Source organism: Mesoplodon mirus (assembly GCF_964341445.2).
Source record: "Mesoplodon mirus genome assembly, chromosome: 2".
NCBI classification, from domain to species: Eukaryota; Metazoa; Chordata; class Mammalia; order Artiodactyla; family Ziphiidae; genus Mesoplodon; species Mesoplodon mirus.
In genome coordinates this window covers 92,655,568-92,670,819 of record NC_138977.1, presented here as the reverse complement: position 1 = coordinate 92,670,819, position 15,252 = coordinate 92,655,568, and the positions used below count along the sequence as shown (strand labels likewise).

The window sequence follows — 15,252 nt, the reverse complement described above, 5'->3', positions numbered from 1 at the left end:
ACGTGCGTGACACAGCGCAGGGCTGGGACGCGCTCGGTCCCGCCCAGGACACGCCTCCCGGGAGGAGGCACCGCCCCGCCGCGCGGGATTCTTGGTCTGGGTCTTACTGGAGCTTGGTGGTCGCTCTATCACTAGTCTGGGTCGGGGGTTCCTATATGGAACCCCAGAAATACGACTCAACAGTATGATTCAAAGCAGCGGAACGAGCAAGACCACGTCTGCAAGTCTTCACTGCAGCACTGTTTTCATTGGAAAAGTGGAAACAATCAAGAATGTTCCACGTTAAGGTATCTAGCTAAATTATGGTACAATAACATTGGAGTATCATGAATCCATTAACATAATTATGAAGACGGTCGAAACACGGAAAACTGTTTATGATAACTGAAACTGTAGGTTAAGCGAAAAAAAGACTAAAATATATAGCTATGATTGCGAACAACTATATTAATATGAATGTATGAATATATGGATGAAGAAGGCGGGTCATACAAGAAAATGAATAGTTGTATTAGGATGTTAGGAATGTGTATAATTTAAACACGTAAAGTAGAAAGTCAAGGCAATTGCACATACAAAAATGAAAGTGGTAAGAATTCTATTTTAAAAACTGCAGTCCTCTCCCTACTAGAGTTCCACTTCTTAGAGGCAAAGTTTTTAACACCATCTGCCGTTTCTTTGATATTTACTCCGTGTAGTGACTGCTATTTTTATTGACTCATCAATTTTAAACAACATTGGTGTTCAGTTAGGACAAATGTAAATTTAACTCTTTTAGGTAATTTTTTTAAAGCCTTGAAAATGTCAGTGCCAGAAAATATTGTATGCCTATTATATGATAGGCATTGTTTTGCACACCGAGGACAGAGACGTTTACAGGACAATGTCCCTGCCCTTCTGGAGCTTGGGTTCTTGAGGTTGGGTGGCAGGTGAGGGGTAGGAGAGGGGAGAGGCCGTCCTTACCCCAGTGTGATACCCTACATTTGTGTTGAATGAGCCACAGGGAACTGGGGGGGAAGGTTACTGTGGTTGAACAGTCCTTTGGAATGTTAAATGTGCCAGCTTCTTAAGACTTTTGGTTCTTTGTTCAAGGACACTTCAGCCTTTACCAGTGACTTGAGAAACACATGATAAAGGTTAGTCAAATTGGCCTTCCAGCTGGGACAGTGAGGTCTCTTTGTATGACCCAGGGTTTCATCTGCAGGGGTCACCTCTTCATTGTCTCTTCGCTGTTCTTAGGTTAACCCCATAGAAATGGTGCTGGACTTTCTAGAATATCTTTCCAGACAAGCTACCTGGAAGTTCATTGCAGGGATCTTCCTGAGTGGGAGGTTCTCTTCTAGTTACCTGATCTGGGGAAGGACCACAAAACAAGATGTGGTGTGTGTGTGTGTGTGTGTGTGTGTGTGTGTGTGTGTGTGTGTGTGTGTGTGTGTGTGGTGGAAACAGGAAAGACTGAAGCTGGACGGAAAAATTATCCCATAATTTCTGGCTTAAATTTTAGTTAGAGTTCACAGCTCATATTCAGACAAGCCCCCTGTAGAGGGCAGTGGCTGAACAGGAAGCCACAAGTCAAACCCGACTGTAAGCATTTGTAAATGTTTAAATCCTTACTGGAGTGAGTTATTTCAAAAGTGGAAAACCAGGCTAAAGCCTGTTAGACAGATCATGGCCAAGAAGTATCAATCAGTTTTTGTCTTTCTTCATTTAATTACCTGCACTGTATAATCAACAAACCTCTGGCTTGGCCTGCAGTAAATGACAATGCCGTTTTTCCAGTTGTTCAGGCCAAAAACCTTGAACTCAGCCTTGATTCCTCTCTTGCTAAATACAATCTGTCAGCAAATCCTGTTGGCTCTACCTTCAAAATATGAAACCAAAATTCAATCACCTTTGGAGTCAGTGCTTTCCTGAAGGCACTAGCTAGCTCAATAAATAGGAGAAAGAAATAACAGGTCCACAGACTACAAAGTAAGAAACGAGCTGTTATTATTTGAAGGTAATATGAAACTCCAAGAGAGTCTGCAGATAACATATTAGAACTAATAGAGTTTGGTAAGGTTGGATACAAAAATCAGTTTCTAAATATTGATCATTTCTATTTCTGAGCAACAAACAGAAAATAATTGCTTTAAAGATAACATTTTCAGTGACATAAACTTATGTGTCTAGGAATAAATCTAATAAAAGGTATGTAAATCTTCAAAGAAAATAAAATGTTACTGGTATTAAAGAAGACATTTAAAGGGAGAGATATACTAAACTCACAGATCAGAAAACTCAATATAGTTAAAATGACAATTCTCCCCAAGCTGATTATGGAATAAATGTAGTACCAATCAGACCCCAGCTTTTTATGGAACTTAAGAAGTTGATTCTAAAATTTACATGAAAGTAGGAAGGGCTAAAGATAGCTAAGGTACTCTCGAAAATAAAAAGAGGACTTGCTTCATGAGATAACAAGACTAATACAGAGTTGTAGTAATTATGTCAGTGTGGTGTGGAAGCAGGGATAGACAAAAAGACAGTGGAGCATATTGGAGTGTCCAGAAACAGAACCTCCCCCCGCTTCCCACGCTCCCTTTATATTTCTCCATAGCTTTTGCCATGCCATGCCATGCCATATGCATTCATTTCTTAATTTAGGAAGCACATTTGTACCTCTTGGTACATAGGGTATGCTCAGTAATTATCTGTGGAATGATTGAATGAATGAACAAACTTACTGAGCCTCCACCATGCATAACGTTTTATACAGTAAACTATGGGGTGGGGTCCACAGGGCCATGATCATAGGCTCCTTGAACAGCATATCAGAGTGAAAACCTGGGGGCTTTGGAGCAGACACACTTGCATTAGACTGACTGCTCCATTACTTACAATCAGCTGTGTAACTTACAGTCACCTCTAAAATAGAAGCACAGGGTTGTTGTGCAGGTTGAGTGAAATTATGTATGGAAAGCTTTGTACACAGAATAGGTCCTCAACAAGCGTTAACACCTCTCTGCATTCTCCTCATCTGTACATTGGGCACGATTCAATCTTCCTTAAGGAGATGCAATAAGATTCTTCCAAATGAAAACACCCCACGTACCACCTGTCACACAGATGTTCAAAAATGCTAATTTCACATACATTTGAAAAAATAACCACAATGAAGAAGAGAAAAAGGGCTAAATGGGTGGAGGGGTCATTTATAGCTGCTGTGGTCAGTGAAGTCTTCCTGAAGGAAGCTAGATCTTGAAGAATGGTGAGAGTTCCTAATAATTGAAGAGCCAAAAGGGAAAGAGAACCTTTTAGACTAAGGAAATGGCATCAACAAAGTCCTGTTTTGGTGGTGGTGGTACATCAAATCCCAGTGAAAAAAGTTACCTTTTTGTTCAACCTTTGCAAGCAGATGCAGTGTTGACATCAGCTGCAAGTGTCTCTGATTTGGTGCCACCGCTTCTTTGACTACATGATTTGGCTTCCCCTGCTGAACAGAAGACCTAGGTGTACAGCACACTATGTCTGCTGTATTTAGTCAGCGGACAGTGACTGAATTTTAAACAAAGGAGTTACATGATTAGACCTTTCAGTTCATTCGGGCAGCAGGGTGGAGAATGGATGGGGATAGGCTGGGGGCAAGGGTGGGTGAGATGAAAGGCAGGAGAGCAGGTAGAAGCCTTTGTAAAAGTTTTGTTGTGGCCTAAAGGAAAACTGTGCCCGTGGGGTGTGAGGAGTGAATGCTTCTGAGACATGTATGCTTTGCTGCTTTTCCTTCCTAGCCTGAATTCACGCTCTATTGGTGCTTTTTTTCTTTTTTTAAAAATAAATTTATTTATTTTATTTGTTTATTTTTGGCCGTGTTGGGTCTTCACTGCTGCACACGGCCCTCTCCAGTTGCGCAGAGCGGGGACGACTACTCGCTGTGGTGCGCGGGCCTCTCACCATGGTGGCCTCTCCCGTTGCGGAGCCCGGGCTCCAGGCACGCAGGCCTCAGCAGTCCTGGCACGTGAGCTCTAGAGCTCAGGCTCAGTAGCTGTGGCGCACGGACTTGGCTGCTCCGTGGCATGTGGGATCCTCCCGGACCAGGGCTTGAACCCCGTGTCCCCTGCATTGGCAGGCGGATTCTTAACCATTGCACCACCAGGGAAGCCCCTATTGGTGCTTTTTTTTTTACTTCCTATTACACACACACACACACACACACACACACACACACATCAGTTCTCATTCCTGTTCTCTTGCAGTGGCCCTGCAAATCCCCAACCCTGTGTGGACCCAATCACCCACTTTGTATCAGAGCTACTGAGCAGGATGGGCTCATTATAGGATTATGACCTGAACTCATGGGACAACCTGAGCCACCTGACGGTCCTTTCATTTGCTTTTTGTCAAATTCCAAGCCCATCATCCTGCACTGTCTTCACAACCTTCTCCATCCAAATCACCTGGCACTTTGCCGTATCACCCTTTACTCTCAGAAGGTTATCTGAATACCTACTTCACAAAAAAGGTCTTTGGGTTGCACTTTATGCACCTGTGGTTATATTGATGGCCACACCTGTCTTTACCTCCTTTCTGCCAATCAGGCCTGAGCAGGTGACTATGATCTGACTGCCTGAATCGTGGCACAGCTGCTGGGCTTGCTCCTTTACCTCTTATCAGCATTCTGCCAGAGTCTTGAAGGTCTCTGGCTTTATTTCCCAGTAACTGAGCCTGGGGCCCATGGCTTCCCATTCCCTCAGCCTGTTTGCTCTCAGCTGTTCTAGGTCAATGCCTTTCCTGCCCTAATGTCCAGTTTTGTCTTATGCCTTCCATTCCATCCCATGTTATGGGTTGAATTGTGTCCCACAAAAAATTTGTATGTTGAAGTCCTAGCCTTCAGTACCTCAGAATGTAACATTATTTGGAGATCATATTTATTCATTCAATATATTTTTCAAGCACAAGCACTTTTTGTTACCATATGCCCTCTTCCCCATCCATTAAGAATAATCTTCTTCTCCCCACCCTTCCGTGCTCAACCCTGCTGATGGGACATGCCTCAGGGGTTTTTTTCTTAATTAATAGACTTGACTTTAGAGCAGTTTTAGGTTTATAGAGTAATGAGCAAAGTATAGACAACTCCCGTATACTCCTTTATTATCCTTTTAATGTCCATGGGATCTGTAGTGATGTCCCCTCTTTAATTTCTGATATTAGTAATTTGTGTTCTCTTTCTTCTTTTCTTAGTTAGCCTGGATAGAGGCTTATCAGTTTTATTAATTTTTTCAAAGAACCAGCTTTCGATTTTGTTAATTTTCTCTATTGATTTCCTGTTTTCAATTTCATTGATTTCTGCTCTAATTCTTATTATTTCTTTTCTTCTGCTTACTTTGGGCTTCATTTGCTATTCTTTTTCTAGTTTTCTAAGGTTGTAACTTAGATTATTGATTTAATTTTTTAATTTTTTAATAAATTTATTTATTTAATTTTGGCTGCACTGGGTCTTCATTGCTGCACGGGAGCTTTCTCTAGTTGCCGAGAGCAGGGGCTACTCATCGTCGCGGTGTGTGGGCTTCTCATTGTGGTGGCTTCTCTTGTTGCAGAACATGGGCTCTAAGTGCACGGGCTTCAGTAGTTGTGGCTCGCTGGCTCTAGAGTGCAAGCTCAGTAGTTGTGGCGCATGGGTTTAGTTGCTCCACAGCATGTGGGATCTTCCCAGACCAGGGCTCAAACCCATGTCCCCTGCATTGGCAGGTGGATTCTTAACCACTGCACCACGAGGGGAGTCCTGATTATTGATTTTAGATCTTTCTTTTTTTCTAATATATGCATTCAATGCTATAAATTTCCTTCTAAGTACTGCTTTTGCTGCTTCCAACAAATTTTGATAAGTTGTGTTTTCATTTTTGTTTAGTTCAAAATATTTTTAAACTTCCCTTGAGATTTCATGTTTGACCCATGTATTATTTAGAAGTGTGTTGTTTAATATCCATGTATTTTGAAATTTTCCAGTTTTCTTTCTGTTATTGACTGCTAGCTTAATTCCATTGTGATCTGAGAGCAGACATTATATAATTCCTATTTTTAAAAATTTGTTAAGGGGTGTTTTATGGCCCAGAATGCAGTTTATTTTAGTGAATGTTCCATGTGAGCTTGAGATAAACAAATATGACATGATAAATGGAGATATAGATCATGTTCCTGTTTTTGAAGATTCAGTGTTGTTAAGATGTTAATTCCTCCTTTATTGATCTAATTATTCAACATAACTACAATTGAAATCCCAGCAAGAATTTTGTGGAAACTGACAAGATGAATCTAAAATGTATATGGAGGGCCTCCCTGGTGGCGCAGTGGTTGAGAGTCCGCCTGCCGATGCAGGGGATACGGGTTCGTGCCCCAGTCTGGGAGGATCCCATATGCCGCGGAGCGGCTGGGCCCGTGAGCCATGGCCGCTGGGCCTGCGCATCCGGAGCCTGTGCTCCGCAACGGGGGAGGCCACAACAGTGAGAGGCCCGCATACCGCAAAAAAAAAAAAAAAAAGAAAAAAAAATAAAATGTATATGGAAAACAAAGGATCTAAAATAGTCCAAGATAAGATCAAAGAAGAAAAAAGGTAGAGGATTTAAGTGATCATATTTCAAGACTTAATATAAAGCTATAGTAATTAAGATAGTGTAGTATTGGTGTAAGGATACATAGATTTATGTAATAAAAATTATTCCATAAATAGACCAACATATATTGGTTACTTGATTTATGATGAAGGCCGCTTGCAATACAGTGAAGAAAAAGGTCTTTTCAGTAAATGGTGCTGGAGCAATTGGCCATCCACATAGGAAAACATATACTCTTGACCTTTACCTAATAACCATACACAAAATTTCATTCAAATGATTCATGGACTTATTGTTCAAGAGTAAGGGGAAATAAAGACTTTCTGGGACAAACAAAAATGGTGAGAATTTGCCACCAGTAGACCTACCTGGCAAGAAATGTTAAAAAAATTCTTTAAAAAGAAGGAAAACAATGTAAGTCAGAAACTTGGATCTACATAAAGAAGTGAAGAGCATCTAAAAAGGATTAAGCGAAGGTAAAATGAAAACTTTTGTTCTTGCAAAACTTAGTTATTCAAGAGTTTGTAGCTACCTTAGAATTTTCCATTTGTGTTATCTGTGAATGAGGAGAGTTTTACTTCTTCCTTTCTCATCTGGATGCTTTTATTTATTTTTATTGCCTTATGCACTGGGTGAAGCCTCCAGTATGTTGAATAGAAGTGGTGAGAGGAAACATCTTTGTCTTGTTGCCAGACATTCTTGCCTTATTCCTGACTTTAAGGGCAAAGGATTCAGCCTTGCATCATTAAACATGATGTTAGTAGTAGGTTTTACATAAATACCTTTTGTTAGGTTGAAAAAGTTCCTTTTATTTCAAGTTTTATTAGAATTTTTTTAAGTCATGAAAGGTGCTGAATATTATATAATTTTTAAGCACTTATTGAGATAATCATATGTTTTTTCCATTTACAGTTTTGACCCTTGAACAACACGGGGGATTAGGGATGCCAACCCTCTGTGAGGTTGAAAATCCACGTATAATTTATAGTCAACCCATCTGTATTCAGGGTTCCTCTGTATCTGCTATTCCTCCATATCAGAGGATTCAACCAATCGCGGATTGTATAGTACTGTACTGTTTGCTGTTGAAAACTATCTGAGTATAAGTGGACCCTTGCAGTTCAAACCCATGTTTGAAGGTCAACTGTATTCTCTTAATGTAATTAATGTCACTGATTTACGAAAAATATAGCAACTTCACATACTTGGGATAAATCTTGCTTGGTTACAATTTGGCATACTTTTATATTTAATTGGGTTTGATTTGTTAATATTTTGAAAAGGATTTTTTTGATGTCTTTTCTCATGAGGGATACTAGTCCACAAATTTCTTTTCTTGTAATGTCCTTGCCAAATTTTAGTACCAGTGTCCTGTTAGTTCATAAAACAAGTTGTAAATCGTTCCTTCTTCCTCTTTTCTCTAAAAGAATTTGTATAGGAATGGTTTATTTTTTCATTAAATGTTAACAGAATTTACCAGTGACACCATCTGGGCCTGGAGTTTTCCTTGGGACTGAGAATTATGTTTATTTTTCTATCAGTTTAGGAAATAAATTTGTCCATGTCTTCTAAGTTGAATAGTTATTCAGAATAATTATATTTACTAATTATAATTATTTATAATAATCTTGTATCCTTTTTAACATCAATAGGGATCTATAGTGATGTCCTCTTTTTCTTTTCTAATATTGATAATTTGTATTTTCCTTCTTTACCAGTCTTGTTAGAGTTTTATCAATTTTAGTAATGTTTTCAAAGAATGAACTGTTGGGTTTGTTGATTTTCCCTATTTCATGCTTGTCTTCTATTTCATTGATTTTTTTTTACATCTTTATTGGAGTATAATTGCTTTACAATGGTGTGTTAGTTTCTGCTTTATAACAAAGTGAATCAGTTATACATATGCATATGTTCCCATATCTCTTCCCTCTTGCATCTCCCTCCCTCCCACCCTCCCTATCCCACCCCTCTAGGTGGTCACAAAGCACCAAGCTGATCTCCCTGTGCTATGCGGCTGCTTCCCACTAGCTATCTATTTTACATTTGGTAGTGTATATATGTCCATGCCACTCTCTCACTTTGTCCCAGCTTCCCCTTCCCCCTCCCCATATCCTTAAGTCCATTCTCTAGTAGGTCTGTGTCTTTATTCCCATCTTACCCCTAGGTTCTTCATGACATTTTTTTTTCTTAGATTCCATATATAAGTGTTAGCATACAGTATTTGTCTTTCTCCTTCTGACTTACTTCACTCTGTATGACAGACTCTAGTTCCATCCACCTCACTACAAATAACTCAATTTCGTTTCTTTTTATGGCTGAGTAATATTCCATTGTATATATGTGCCACATCTTCTTTATCCATTCATCCGATGATGGACACTTCGGTTGCTTCCATCTCCTGGCTACTGTAAATAGAGCTGCAATGAACATTTTGGTACATAACTCTTTTTGAATTATGGTTTTCTCAGGGTATATGCCCAGTAGTGGGATTGCTGGGTCATATGGTAGTTCTATTTGTAGTTTTTTAAGGAACCTCCATAGTGTTCTCCATAGTGGCTGTACCAATTCACATTCCCACCAGCAGTGCAAGAGGGTTCCCTTTTCTCCACACACTCTCCAGCATTTATTGTTTCTAGATTTTTTGATGATGGCCATTCTGACTGGTGTGAGATGATATCTCATTGTAGTTTTGATTTGCATTTCTCTAATGTTTAGTGATGTTGAGCATTCTTTCATGTGTTTGTTGGCCATCTGTATATCTTCTTTGGAGAACTGTCTATTTAGGTCCTCTGCCCATTTTTGGATTGGGTTGTTTGTTTTTCTGATACTGAGCTGCATGAGCTGCTTATAAATTTTGGAGATTAATCCTTTGTCAGTTGCTTCATTTGCAAATATTTTCTCCCATTCTGAGGGTTGTCTTTTGGTCTTGTTTATGGTTTCCTTTGCTGTGCAAAAGCTTTTAAGTTTTGTTAGGTCCCATTTGTTTATTTTTGTTTTTATTTCCATTACTCTAGGAGGTGGATCAAAAAAGATCTTGCTGTGATTTATGTCAAAGGGTGTTCTTCCTGTGTTTTCCGCTAAGAGTTTTATAGTGTCCGATCTTACATTTAGGTCTCTAATCCATTTTGAGTTTATTTTTGTGTATGGTGTTAGGGAGTGTTCTAATCTCATACTTTTACATGTCCCTGTCCAGTTTTCCCAGCACCACTTATTGAAGAGGCTGTCCTTTCTCCACTGTACATTCCTGCCTCCTTTATCAAAGATAAGGTGACCATATGTGCATGGGTTTATCTCTGGGCTTTCTATCCTGTTCCATTGATCTATATTTCTGTTCTTGTGCCAGTACCATACTGTCTTGATTACTGTAGCCTTGTAGTATAGTCTGAAGTCAGGGAGCCTGATTCCTCCAGCTCCGTTTTTCGTTTCCAAGATTGCTTTGACTATTCGGGGTCTTTTGTGTTTCCATACAAATTGTGAAATTTTTTGTTCTAGTTCTGTGAAAAATGCCAGTGGTAGTTTGATAGGGATTGCATTGAACCTGTAGATTGCTTTGGGTAGTAGAGTCATTTTCACAATGTTGATTCTTCCAATCTAAGAACATGGTACATCTCTCCATCTATTTGTATCATCTTTTATTTCTTTCATCAGTGTCTTATAATTTTCTGCATACAGGTCTTTTGTCTCCTTAGGTAGGTTTACTCCTAGATATTTTATTCTTTTTGTTGCAGTGGTAAATGGGAGAGTTTTCTTAATTTCACTTTCAGATTTTTCATCATTAGTGTATAGGAATGCCAGAGATTTCTGTGCATTAATTTTGTATCCTGCTACTTAACCAAATTCATTGATTAGCTCTAGTAGTTTTCTGGTAGCATCTTTAGGATTCTCTATGTATAGTATGTCGTCTGCAAACAGTGACAGCTTTACTTCTTCTTTTCGATTTGTATTCCTTTTATTTCCTTTTCTTCTCTGATTGCTGTGGCTGAAACTTCCAAAACTATGTTGAATAAGAGTGGTGAGAGTGGGCAACCTTGTCTTCTTCCTGATCTTAGTGGAAATGGTTTCAGTTTTTCACCATTGAGGACGATGTTAGCTGTGGGTTTGTCATATATGGCCTTTATTATGTTGAGGAAAGTTCCCTCTATGCCTACTTTCTGCAGGGTTTTTATCATAAATGGGTGTTGAATTTTGTCGAAAGCTTTCTCTGCATCTATTGAGATGATCATATGGTTTTTCTCCTTCAATTTGTTAATATGGTGTATCACGTTGATTGATTTGCGTATATTGAAGAATCCTTGCATTCCTGGAATAAACCCCACTTGATCATGGTGTATGATCCTTTTAATGTGCTGTTGGATTCTGTTTGCTAGTATTTTGTTGAGGATTTTTGCATCTATGTTCATCAGTGATATTGGCCTGTAGTTTTCTTCTTTGTGACATCCTTGTCTGGTTTTGGTATCAAGGTGATGGTGGCCTCGTAGAATGAGTTTGGGAGTGTTCCTCCCTCTGCTATATTTTGGAAGAGTTTGAGAAGGATAGGTGTTAACTCTTCTCTAAATGTTTGTTAGAATTTGCCTGTGAAGCCATCTGGTCCTGGGCTTTTGTTTGTTGGAAGATTTTTAATCACAGTTTCAATTTCAGTGCTTGTGATTGGTCTGTTCATATTTTCTGTTTCTTCCTGATTCAGTCTTGGCACGTTGTGCTTTTCTAAGAATTTGTCCATTTCTTCCAGGTTGTCCATTTTATCGGCATAGAGTTGCTTGTAGTAATCTCTCATGGTCTTTTGTATTTCTGCAGTGTCAGTTGTTACTTCTTCTTTTTCATTTCTAATTCTATTGATTTGAGTCTTCTCCCTCTTTTTCTTGATGTGTATGGCTAATGGCTTATCAATTTTGTGGATCTTCTCAAAGAACCAGCTTTTAGTTTTATTGATCTTTGCTATCGTTTCCTTCATTTCTTTTTCATTTATTTCTGATCTGATCTTTATGATTTCTTTCCTTCTGCTAACTTTGGGGGTTTTTTGTTCTTCTTTCTCTAATTGCTTTAGGTGCAAGGTTAGGTTGTTTATTCGAGATGTTTCCTGTTTCTTAAGGTAGGATTGTATTGCTATAAACTTCCCTCTTAGAACTGCTTTTGTTCCATCCCATAGGTTTTGGGTCGTCATGTCTCCATTGTCATTTGTTTCTAGGTATTTTTTGATTTCCTCTTTGATTTCTTCAGTGATCACTTCGTTATTAAGTAGTGTTTTGTTTAGCCTCCATGTGTTTGTATTTTTTACAGATCTTTTCCTGTAATTGATATCTAGTCTTATAGCGTTGTGGTCGGCAAAGATACTTGATACAATTTCAATTTTCTTAAATTTACTAAGGCTTGATTTGTGACCCAAGATATGATCTATCCTGGAGAATGTTCCATGAGCACTTGAGAAAAGTGTGTATTCTGTTGTTTTTGGATGGAATGTCCTATAAATATCAATTAAGTCCATCTTGTTTAATGTATCATTTAAAGCTTGTGTTTCCTTATTTATTTTCATTTTGGATGATCTGTCCATTGGTCAAAGTGGAGTGTTAACGTCCCCTAGTATAAATGTGTTACTGTCAATTTCCCCTTTTATGGCTGTTAGTATTTGCCTTATGTATTGAGGTGCTCCTATATTGGGTGCATTAATATTTACAATTGTTATATCTTCTTCTTGGATCGATCCCTTGATCATTATGTAGTGTCCTTCTTTGTCTCTTGTAATAGTCTTTATTTTAAAGTCTATTTTGTCTGATATGAGAATTGCTACTCCAGCTTTCTTTTGGTTTCCATTTGCATGGAATATCTTTTTCCATCCCCTCACTTTCAGTCTGTATGTGTCCCTAGGTCTGAAGTGGGTCTCTTGTAGACAGCATATATATGGATCTTGTTTTTGTATCCATTCAGCCAGTCTGTGTCTTTTGGTGGGAGCATTTAATCCATTTACATTTAAGGTAATTATCGATATGTATGTTCCTGTCCCCATTTTCTTAAGTGTTTTGGGTTTGTTATTGTAGATCTTTTCCTTCTGTTGTGTTTCTTGCCTAGAGAAGTTCCTTTAGCATTTGTTGTAAAGCTGGTTTCGTGGTGGTGAACTCTCTCAGCTTTTGCTTGTCTGTAAAGGTTTTAATTTCTCCATCAAATCTGAATGAGATCCTTGCTGGGTAGAGTAATCTTGGTTGTAGGTTTTTCCCCTTCATCACTTTAAATATATCCTGCCAGTCCCTTCTGGCTTGCAGAGTTTCTGCTGAAAGATCAGCTTTTAACCTTATGGGGATTCCCTTGTGTGTTATTTGTTGTTTTTCCCTTGCTGCTTTTATTTATTTTTTATTTTTATTTTTTATTTTTTTATTTTTTGGGCGTAGGCGGGCCTCTCACTGTTGTGGCCTCTCCCGTTGTGGAGCACAGGCTCCGGACGCGCAGGCTCAGCGGCCATGGCTCACGGGCCCAGCCGCTCTGCGGCATGTGGGATCCTCCCAGACCGGGGCTCGAACCCGTGTCCCCTGCATCGGCAGGCGGACTCTCAACCACTGCGCCACCAGGGAAGCCCACCTTGCTGCTTTTAATATGTTTTCTTTGTATTTAATTTTTGACAGTTTGATTAATATGTGTCTTGGCGTGTTTCTCCTTGGATTTATCCTGTATGGGACTCTCTGTGCTTCCTGGACTTGATTAACTATTTCCTTTCCCATATTAAGGAAGTTTTCAACTATAATCTCTTCAAATATTTTCTCAGTCCCTTTCTTTTTCTCTTCTTCTTCTGGGACCCCTATAATTCGAATGTTGGTGCGTTTAATGTTGTCCCAGAGGTCTCTGAGACTGTCCTCAATTCTTTTCATTCTTTTTTCTTTATTCTGTTTTGCAGTAGTTATTTCCACTATTTTATCTTCCAGGTCACTTATCCGTTCTTCTGCCTCAGTTATTCTGCTATTGATCCCTTCTATCTTTAATTTCATTTATTGTGTTGTTCATTGTTGCTTGTTTCCTCTTTAGTTCTTCTAGGTCCTTGTTAAATGTTTCTTGCATTTTCTCTATTCTATTTCCAAGATTTTGGATCATCTTTACTATCATTATTCTGAATTCTTTTTCAGGTAGACTGCCTATTTCCTCCTCATTTGTTAGGTCTGGTGGGTTTTTATCTTGCTCCTTCATCTGCTGTGTTTTTCTGTCTTCTCATTTTGCTTATGTTACTGTGTTTGGGGTCTCCTTTTTGCAGGCTGCAGGTTCGTAGTTCCCGTTGTTTTTGGTGTCTGTCCCCAGTGGCTAAAGTTGGTTCAGTGGGTTGTATAGGCTTCCTGGTGAACGGGACTAGTGCCTGTGTTCTGGTGGATGAGGCTGGATCTTGTCTTTCTGGTGGGCAGGTCCACGTCTGGTGGTGTGTTTTGGGATGTCTGTGGCCTTATGATTTTAGGCAGCCTCTCTGCTAATGGGTGGGGTTGTGTTCCTGTCTTGCTAGTTGTTTGGCATAGGGTGTCCAGCACTGTAGCTTGCTGGTCGTTGAGTGAAGCTGGGTGTTGGTGTTGAGATGGAGATCTCTGGGAGATTTTAGCCATTTTATATTATGTGGAGCTGGGAGGTCTCTTGTGGACCAGTGTCCTGAAGTTGGCTCTCCCACGTCAGAGGCACAGCACTGACTCCTGGCTGCAGCACCAAGAGCCTTTCATCCACATGGCTCAGAATAAAAGAGAGAAAAAGTAGAAAGAAGGCAAGAAAGAGTATAAAATAAAATAAAATAAAGTAAGATAAAATAAAATAAAGTTATTAAAATAAAAAATAATTACTAAGAAAAAAAAATTTTTTAAGTAAAAAAAAAAAAAAAAGAACAGACGGACAGAACCCTAGGACATATGGTGAAAGCAAAGCTATATAGAGAAAATCTGACACAGAAGCATACACATACACACTCAAAAAAAGAGGAAAAGGGGAAAAAAATAATAAATCTTGCTTTCAAAGTCCATCTCCTCAATTTGGGATGATTCGTTGTCTATTCAGGTATTCCACAGATGCAGGGTACATGAAGTTGATTGTGGAGATTTAATCCGCTGCTCCTGAGGCTGCTGGGAGAGATTTCCCTTTCTCTTCTTTGTTTGCACAGCTCCCGGGTTTCAGCTTTGGATTTGGTTCCCGCCTCTGTGTGTAGGTCGCCGGAGGGCGTCTGTTCTTCGCTCAGACAGGACGGGGTTAAAGGAGCCGCCAATTCGGGGGCTCTGGCTCACTCAGGCCAGGGAGAGGGATGGGTACGGAGTGCGGGTCAAGCCTGCGCGGCAGAGGCCAGCGTGACGTTGCACCAGCCTGAGGCGCGCTGTGCGTTCTCCCGAGGAAGTTGTCCCTGGATCACGGGACCCTGGCAGTGGCTGGCTGCACAGACTCCCGGGAGGGGAGATGTGGATAGTGACCTGTGCTCGCACACCGGCTTCTTGGTGGCGGCAGCAGCAGCCTTAGCGTCTCATGCCCGTCTCTGGAGTCCACCCTGTTAGCCGCGGCTCACGCCCGTCTCTGGACCTCCTAAATTTAAGCAGTGCTCTTAATCCCTTCTCCTCGAGCACCAGGTAACAAAGAGGGAAGAAAAAGTCTCTTGCCTCTTCGGCAGCTCCAGACTTTTCCCCGGACTCCCTCCCGGCTAGCGTTGTCACACTAACCCCTTCAGGCT

General features: G+C 40.0%; 1 long non-coding RNA gene across 1 annotated transcript in view; it reads left to right on the top strand.

The window, feature by feature from the left end:
- Nucleotides 1-170: 170 nt before the first annotated feature.
- Nucleotides 171-15,252, top strand: part of LOC309797050 — a 77,518-nt gene continuing 62,436 nt past the window's right edge. The window contains exon 1 of the long non-coding RNA XR_014292539.1: nt 171-287. This is a non-coding gene — a long non-coding RNA (uncharacterized lncRNA). The remainder of the gene's footprint in view (nt 288-15,252) is intronic.